Genomic DNA, 8,231 nt, shown 5'->3' on the forward strand with positions numbered 1-8,231 from the left:
TTCTTTCTTTCTTTCTTTCTTTCTTTCTTTCTTTCTTTCTTTCTTTCAAGTTTATTTATTTATTTTGAGAGAGAACAAGAGAGAGAACTGGGGAGAGGCAGAGAGAGAAGATCCCAAGCAGTCTCCGCACTGTCAGCACAGAGCCCGACGTGGGGCTCGATCCCATGAATTGTGAGATCATGACCTGGGCCATTGGTTTCTAACATCTTTCTGGCATTAGTGTTCTCAGTCCCATGGATAAGGCCTTTGTGGGCTCAGGGCAACAAGGGCTGTGGTCTGAAACAGCAGCTCAGTCAAGGTTGAGTTTCTCTGAATCTTCATGGATGACAGGGTATGATTTTGCCTGGGAACAGATGACTGAGTGAGGCCAGAGCAATGATTTCTTTTTCAGTTCCCCCAAGGCCCTCTGGCTCCCCACAGCACATTTCAGGCCCCACTGACAGCATCGTGGGCCTCTTAGCAATGAACAGCACAAACAAGGTGAAGCCATCTAGTCGTACTGAAGTGAACTATTGTCTTGCCAAACACAAAACATCTGCTCCTCCCTACCTCACCTGCACGAAAGTAGAAAAAATTAGAATAAAAAAAAAAAAATCAACCTCTGATATTGCTAACAAAACGTGTTGCCTTGAATCCTCACATAAAGACTACCTTTCGGAAGTATCTAGCTCTTTCACTTGAATTTTTACCCTTTTGATTTCAGTTATAAACTGAGAGCTATCACAACTCAAAATTTTACATTGTATTGTGTCTTCAAATAGAAACATCATTAGGCAGATGTGAACAATTATCCCCAGTTGGATTCTTTTTTTTTTTTTTTTTTTTTAAGTTAAAGTCTTCAGAGGAGTAGCTAGCAGCTAAATTGTGCTTTAAATCACAGTTTTAAAACTAAACCTATGAGGGGTGCCTGGGTGGCTCAGTCGGTTAAGCGTCCAACTTCGGCTCAGGTCACGATCTCGCGGTATGTGAGTTCGAGCCCCGCGTCGGGCTCTGTGCTGACTGCTCAGAGCCTGGAGCCTGTTTCAGATTCTGTGTCTCCCTCTCTCTCTGACCCTCCCCCATTCATGCTCTGTCTCTCTCTGTCTCAAAAATAAATAAATGTTAAAAAAACATTAAAAAAAAAAAAAAAAAACCTAAACCTATGAGCGGGTCCCAGATGACAACAGGAGGGGAGGAGCCCAGGAGGCAGTGAAGGAGAAGGGGGACAGAGATGGGGGTGAGGCTGGGTCCTCCGGTGCCCTGAAGAACAGCCTCTGTCCTCACCAGTGTCCAGCTGTCACCCAACCCCACCTTGCCCTCACCACGCTGCCCTGAGATACCCCCTGAAATACTGACGTGAGGCCGATTATATTGAAAAGCTCCTGACCACTCTCTGGCATTACCCAAACCTTGTGGCTGACGCCCAACTGATAAGCCCACCTCAGTGAACCCATTAGATCTCTCGAAGCCATGAAAGACCCTTGACCCCCCTGTCAAGTTCATTTTGACACCTGGCAGAGAATGAAAGCATCAGACCAACATTGCTGCTGATACGGGAATCGTGGAGGAAGAAAATTCAATATTTGAACATTTGTGAATATTCTCATAGGACAACAAACAGTTTTGTTTTGTTTTAAGGTGTTCAGAGCTCTGTGGAAATTCTGCATAGTCTTCAGACTCAAAGCCTTTGTCTTCACTCCTGGGGAAAGCCCAGGGATAGTTGTATGGTGTGTGATTTCCTTACCCATGTGAGTGCAAATGCCCAGATTCCCCCAGCAAAGAAGGGCCTGAAGTCAGAAAAGTTAGGCCTGCAGCGGGGCTGACCAAGCTGTCTTTGTGGTGTGGTGAGTGCTGCCTGCAGCCCCCAGTGTCTCTGCTTCGAGAAGAAGCACCAGCTGCAGGAGCACCTGAGAAACCCTGAGTGGGTAGGACTCCAACCTGGCCACCCCCTTAGTGATCCCCAGCGAGGGCCCCCAAGGGCCACTCACCAGGCGAAGGGCAGAGGGTGGCCGTGAGGTGCCCGGCCTGTAAAATCAACATGTTCCTGGGGCGCCAGAACAGGACTCACCTTGGGGGACTCGCAACAGGAGACATTTCCTCACTGTGTACTGTTTCACCAAGGTCCGGGGGCTACTGAAGGAAGAAGAGCAGGAGGAGGCCAAGAGGAAGAAGATGACCAGCCCAGAAGTGAGTTTCCTTCTGGTGGAGAAAAGCAAAGACATTCTGGGACCCAGTGAAGAGGAAATTGGACTGCAAACCTGGGCGGCACCTGAGGGTGGTTTCCATCTCCGGAAATACTGGTGATGGGAAGTCTCACACCTCAACCACACTTTCCTTTATGGCCTTGATGCCTTCAGACCCTCCCCTTCCCAGGAGCCCCGCACTGTGGAAATGTGAGCAGCTCGTGACCCAGGCCACAAAGTAGTAGTAACAGACGCCGAGGGGCTCCTAGGGGCTAGGGTGAGTCTCAGCCAGAGAACACCCCTGCTGCTTAAGGTCCTGGCCATCTCAGACCTCGTCATCCTTCGAACTCCTACAGATGGGCTGCATAATGGACCTCTTTGAGTCCCTTGGGACACGTCAGTAGCTTACCTGAAGCGCTTCACCGAGGAGCTCCCACTGCTCACCGTGGCCTGGATGTGGTTGTCATTTTCCATGACACTGTGCATGCTCACCTGCTGGGCTCTGATCACCCCTCAGACGAGCCAGAGAAGCTTGTCCAGAACCGGCTCTGGAAGCTGGGTTGCTGCTCTGAAGCCTGCAGTTCCATTCACTACAGGGGAACAAGGACATCCAACCACCCGGCAGGCATCTCTGGGCCTCAGCGTGCGTTGTGCCACCACTCTCTGTGCCTGGCACCCCCAGGTCCTCCTCAAAGCCCTGAAGGCATTGAGCAACCGACCGACCACCCCAGCAGTGAGATCCCAGTGACCAGACGGCACACAACTCCTTTTTTTCCGGATGAATACTTCACCTGCTCCTTCCTGTGGCTCTGCCGTGGGGCTGGCTGTAAGAACCGCACAAATCACAGGAAAGGAGTAGCTCATCAAGTCAGGGGCCACTGCAGATATCCACACCAGCATGACGACGGAGTTTATTCCCTCAAGGCCTGCTGGGAAAAAGGCAAGGAAGTCAGCGTAGTGCCCAGGATATCAGCTGCCACCAACTCCCCCCTGGATGGGTCTCGAAAACTGTGCCTGGTCTGGGCATGTGATCGAATGTCTATGGTAGCTACAGTATGGTTTGGGAACCAAGGTCCTGTGGGTACTTCGGTGCGGGCTGAGACTGTGCACGTATGGCCTGCAGCTGACGGATTTCTGAAGGACAGAAACATTGCTGCCTAGGGCCTCTTGGTTGGAATGAAGGTCCTGGCTCAATCCGTGTCTGAGCTTAGCCATGGGCCCACCAGTGCTGTGGCTTTCTGGCTCATGGGCAGATCCCCCCCCCCCCCCGCCACTGGAGCTGCAACCATCTGCTAGACACCAAGGAGCACCTGGGTGGCTCAGTCGGTTAAGCGTCGGACTTTTGGTTTTGGCTCAGAGCACGATCTCGCGGTTTGTGGGTTCGAGCCCTGCATCGGGCTCCGAGCTGACAGGGCAAAGCCTGCTTGGGATTCTCTCTCCCTCTCTCCCTCTCTCCCTCTCTCCCATTCACTCTCTCTGTCTCTCTGTCAAAAATAAATAAACTTAAAAAAAAATAGATAACAACACCAAGCACCACTGTGGGGAGGGCTTCTGTGACACCTGTTCATCCAAGGCCCAGGTCAGTGCCTGAGCGGGTGCATGACAACTGCTGACGGAACCAGTGAGATGTTGCTGAGGCGGGTGGGCAAGGAAGGCTGGATGCTTGGGAGATGGGGGAGAATGTGCAGAATGCTGTGGGGGCATGGTGACAGCCACTGATGTATCACTAGGTTTGGTGAGGGAGGCGGCCAGGCTGTCATGGTTGGGGCCCGAGTACGAGATCCAGCACTGCCACAGCTGCTGGGAGGAGTTCAGCATCCAGCTTACCACCGCCCGGCCTGTGGACAGGGCTTCTGTGACAAGTGCTGTCATGACCACCGGTTGTCCCTTGTGGAGACTGAGACCATCCTGAGTCTGCTTTAACTGCAGTTAAAACCAGTGAGCTTTGGGATGCCTGGTTGGCTCAGTTGGTCAAGCATCCGACTTTGGCTCAGGCCATGATCTCACAGTTCATGAGTTCGAGCCCCCTGTGGGGCTCACTGCTTTCAGCCTGTCAATGTGGAGCCTGCTTCGGATCCTCTATCCCCCTCTCTCTCTCTGCCCCTCCCCTGCTTGTGCACTCTCTCTCTCAAAAAATAAATAAAACATTACAAAATATATATTAAAAAAAAACAAAACAGTGGCGTTTGGGGCACCTGGGTGGCTCAGCCATTTAAGCATCCAACTTTGGCTCAGGTCATAATCTCATGGTTTGTAAGTTCAAGCCCCACATCAGGCTCCATGCTGACAGTGTGGAGGCTGCTTGGGATTCTCTCTCTCCCTCTCTTTCTGCCCCTCCCCCTCTTCTCTAAATAAATAAATAAATAAATAAACTTAAAAAAGAAAGCCGTGACATTTAAGCTCAGCTCCCTCTTTGAGTCCTTCACAGTAACTTTGGTTCTCAGAATTAGAAGTCTCATTGAGGTAGGCCCTCCTTCCAGTCACCTCTGGCACTGTGTGTCGTCTCTGCTTGACCTGGGGCCACTTTCCCATGGTGGGAGCGGGGCATATGGCAAGCCAGGGTGAGCCTGATGGCAGGCCTGAAGGCATGAACTCTTCAGGGCAGGGAAGTGAACAGTTGTAGCTAAAGGGAATGAACCGAATCAGTTCCATTTACGTCAGGTAAACATGATACAAATTATTATTTGTAATAATACATACGAAAGCAGCATGGAATATCCTTAGGCTGCTAGTGTCTGTGAAGACTCATCATAGTCTGTCCCCAGCACAAGGATAACGTGGCCGTGGCAGCGGGTCTTACCCACAAAACAGAGCTGGGTCAAGAGCCACTGTGTTGCTAGTCACTTTTTTTTTAATGTTTATTTTTGAAAGAGTGTGTGAGCCAGGGGGGGTGGTGGGAGGGATCCAAAGTGGGTTCTGCACTGAGAGCAGGGAGCCCAATACGGGGTTCAAACTCATGAACTGTGAGATCACTGCCCGAGCTGAAGTCAGACTCTCAAGTGACTGAGCCCCCTGGGCGCCCCACTAATCACTTTTGTCTTCCCAGCGTCTCCTTTCCTTGCCTTTTCCCTTTATGCTTCACAGCTACTTGAAGTGAGTGTCCCAGGTACTTCCTGCTTGGAATAGCCTGAAGGAAATCTACCTGGGTCCTCCAGAGTTAGATCCCAATTCTTGGCCTAAGCCTGATTCAGTCAGAGACCACCCAATTTATCATACAGGTCACGAGAGTGGAGAGTGAGGGATAGGGTCCTCAGTCCCTGAGAAGTCAGGCTGCGGGAAAGGCGATGCCTCCATACCTGGGGGGAGCACAGAAGGAAGCAGGCCTTCCCTGGCTGTGTTTCTTGCTTGGCGATGCTTCTGTCTGTGTGTCCACTCAGCTTTCCCAAAGGCCGCACCCTGCTACCAAGTGGGGCACCTGCTTCTCTCCCTTCCGACCCCAGCAAGCCCACCATCTGCTTCTGAGAATTGCACTAGAATTTTTATTGCTTATTTTGAAGTGTATTAATTGGCTCCCAGATCATGAGAAATCTTCCAGGGAGACAGAGCACAGAATAAATATACTGTTAGTTGCCTTTTTTTTTTTTTAAGTACATACAAATATTGAAACAGTTCATTAAGAACAAAATTCTCTCTCCAGTCCTTTGAAGAGAAGTCAAATGAAATTTTGTTTCTCATCAAGAGCTGGGATGTCCCTATCTATCATGACTGGAAAGAGTGTTGTGCTGAAATCTTGCCACTACGGTGGATTTTATCTTCAATGAGCAAAAATGATGAATTAAGGGGCACTTGGGTGGCTCAGCCAGTTGAGCATCTGACTTTTGATTTTGGCTCAGGTCATGATCTCACAGTTCATGAGTTCGAGGCCTGCATCCAGCTATGCACTGACAGTACAGAGCCTGCTTGGGACTCTCTCTCCATCTCTCTGCCTCTCCCCGCTCTTTCAAAATAAATAAACTTTAAAAAACGACAAATTAAAAGCAACATAGCTCTTGACTGAACCAGTAGGTGGGCGAAGCTTCAGGGAGGTCGTTCCTGGCAGTCGATGGCAGTCGTTCCTGGTGTGGATGTCGGTGTGATATGAGCCCTGGAAAGTTGGTTCTTCTCACTGCTCCCTCCTGCCTCCTGTGGACCAGTGACTGAAGCCATCATTACTCTAGTATTGTGTGTTATCAAATTCACCATTATAAAGGAATCTTCTTGTTGAAAAAACAAACAAGTAAACCTAAGAGACCTTATAAGTCTATTGTATGATAGATTTAACCAGGAAGGCTTGACTTTGGATTCAGAAAGTTTGTTAATTGGTCTAGTCATTCCTTTTATTGAAACTATCCATATATTTTTAAACCAAATGATTGCAACAATGCATGTTTTAGGACTCGAGGTGTTCATCTTCTTGGCGACCAATAACGAATGGTGAATGATCTGACATCTAAGAGGCTCTGCTCCTATACTGAAAGGCAGGTAAAGAAATCCCAGAGGAAGGTGTTGGCATACGTCCTCTCTGCTTTTCAGTTTCCAACCAGAGACATCACAGTTACAAATATTTCCATATTACTCCATATTCCATATTATTTGGATTAGACAGAGCTTTATTCTTCAGGGAAAACAGGCAGCATAAGTTAAAAAGAGGTACATTTTGCTGATAAGCCAATCAGTCCTAGGCATCACACCGCCGTCAGTAGGACAGGATCGCTGCAGAAAAACCCTAGTGGGAATGACTGCCACCACCACCCCTCCCCCCAAGAGCATAGTCACCAGTACTCAAGCACATCAGGGGAACCGGTTGGATAGCAGAGGATGTGTCTGTTTGTTTTGTTTCATTTTTTTCATGTTTATTTAATTTTGAGACAGAGAGAGAGAGAGAGAGAGACAGGGCGTGAGTGGGGGAGGGGCAGAGAGAGAGGGAGACACAGAATCCGAAGCAGGCTCCAGGCTCTGAGCTGTCAGCACAGAGCCCAATGTGGGGCTCGAACTCACCGACTGCGAGATCATGACCTGAGCCTAAGTCGGACGCTCCAACATCTAAGCCACCCAGACACCCCAGGACATGTCTTTTTGGAGCCAGAGAAGATGCACTAAGGAGAGTAGACCCTGAAACAGACAAGGTTTATCTCAGAAAGGTCATTTGAAGGAGAATTTACCCCGGAATGACGTTCTCCTCTATCTTTGAGTAGAAGACCAGCCGGGTCCTGGCAGCCCTACAGCCTGGGCTTCCTTCCAGGGCTGCAGCACCCCTACAGGCAGTTGAGCAATGTGACCCTGGCAGCAAAGAAACCCTGGACGGGCCTCTGAGGCTGGGGAGCTTGACCAATACTTCACTAATGAGAAATTGCACTGTCCTTGGAGACATTGTCCTTGCCTTGACTTTAAGTGCCTCCCTTTGCTTTTCCCCTCCAGTATACCACAGCCTGATCTCCTCTCCCCTTCCTGCTGTAGCATTTTGCTTAGGTCACCCTGAGCCACGAAGCTGGGGGGAAAAGGCAGGGGAGGATGTCTATAATCTTGCACAAGAGGTATAGGTCCTGTACTAGTTGTGTGATGTTGGGAGAGTCACTTAACTTCTCTGTGCCTCAATTGCCACAACTGTAAAATGGATATTATAATCACCATTACCTGATAGGACTGTTAACAAGCAGTCAACGAAATCCTATCAAAGAGCAATCCCTGGCTCGTAGTCAGAGCTCCGTTAAGGCTAGCTATTGCTGCATGAAACAGGTGAGCAATTTCTTCCATTACATCTTCTCCCTGGATTTCCACTTCCACCCTTTGGCCTCTCCAAACACAGAACAAGGATGGTTAAGAAAGTGAAATGTCTCACTTGGTCTTGGAACCCTTTAATTCTGTCAGTAGTCCAAAGATGTCTGTGCGGTGTCTGTGTATGCAGATCCTTTGAATGACACAAAGTCTATGCTGATTTGGTTAGGTTTTAATGTATGATGAAAGGCTAAAGCACATTGGTTCAACTGTTAGGGCTCAGGCTTCAGGAACATGTGGATAAAATGTAACTAATGTTATCTTGGTTCAAATTCCTTTTTCATGACTGACTGCTGTCTCAGTGAACCTTTGGAG

The 8,231-nt window shown here is 49.1% G+C and overlaps 1 pseudogene; it reads left to right on the forward strand.

The window, feature by feature from the left end:
- Positions 1 to 1,802: 1,802 nt before the first annotated feature.
- On the forward strand, positions 1,803 to 3,458 carry LOC125910310 (zinc finger FYVE domain-containing protein 1-like; annotated as a pseudogene).
- Positions 3,459 to 8,231: the final 4,773 nt, after the last annotated feature.

The sequence above is a fragment of the Panthera uncia genome (assembly GCF_023721935.1).
Source record: "Panthera uncia isolate 11264 chromosome B3 unlocalized genomic scaffold, Puncia_PCG_1.0 HiC_scaffold_1, whole genome shotgun sequence".
Taxonomy (NCBI): Eukaryota; Metazoa; Chordata; class Mammalia; order Carnivora; family Felidae; genus Panthera; species Panthera uncia.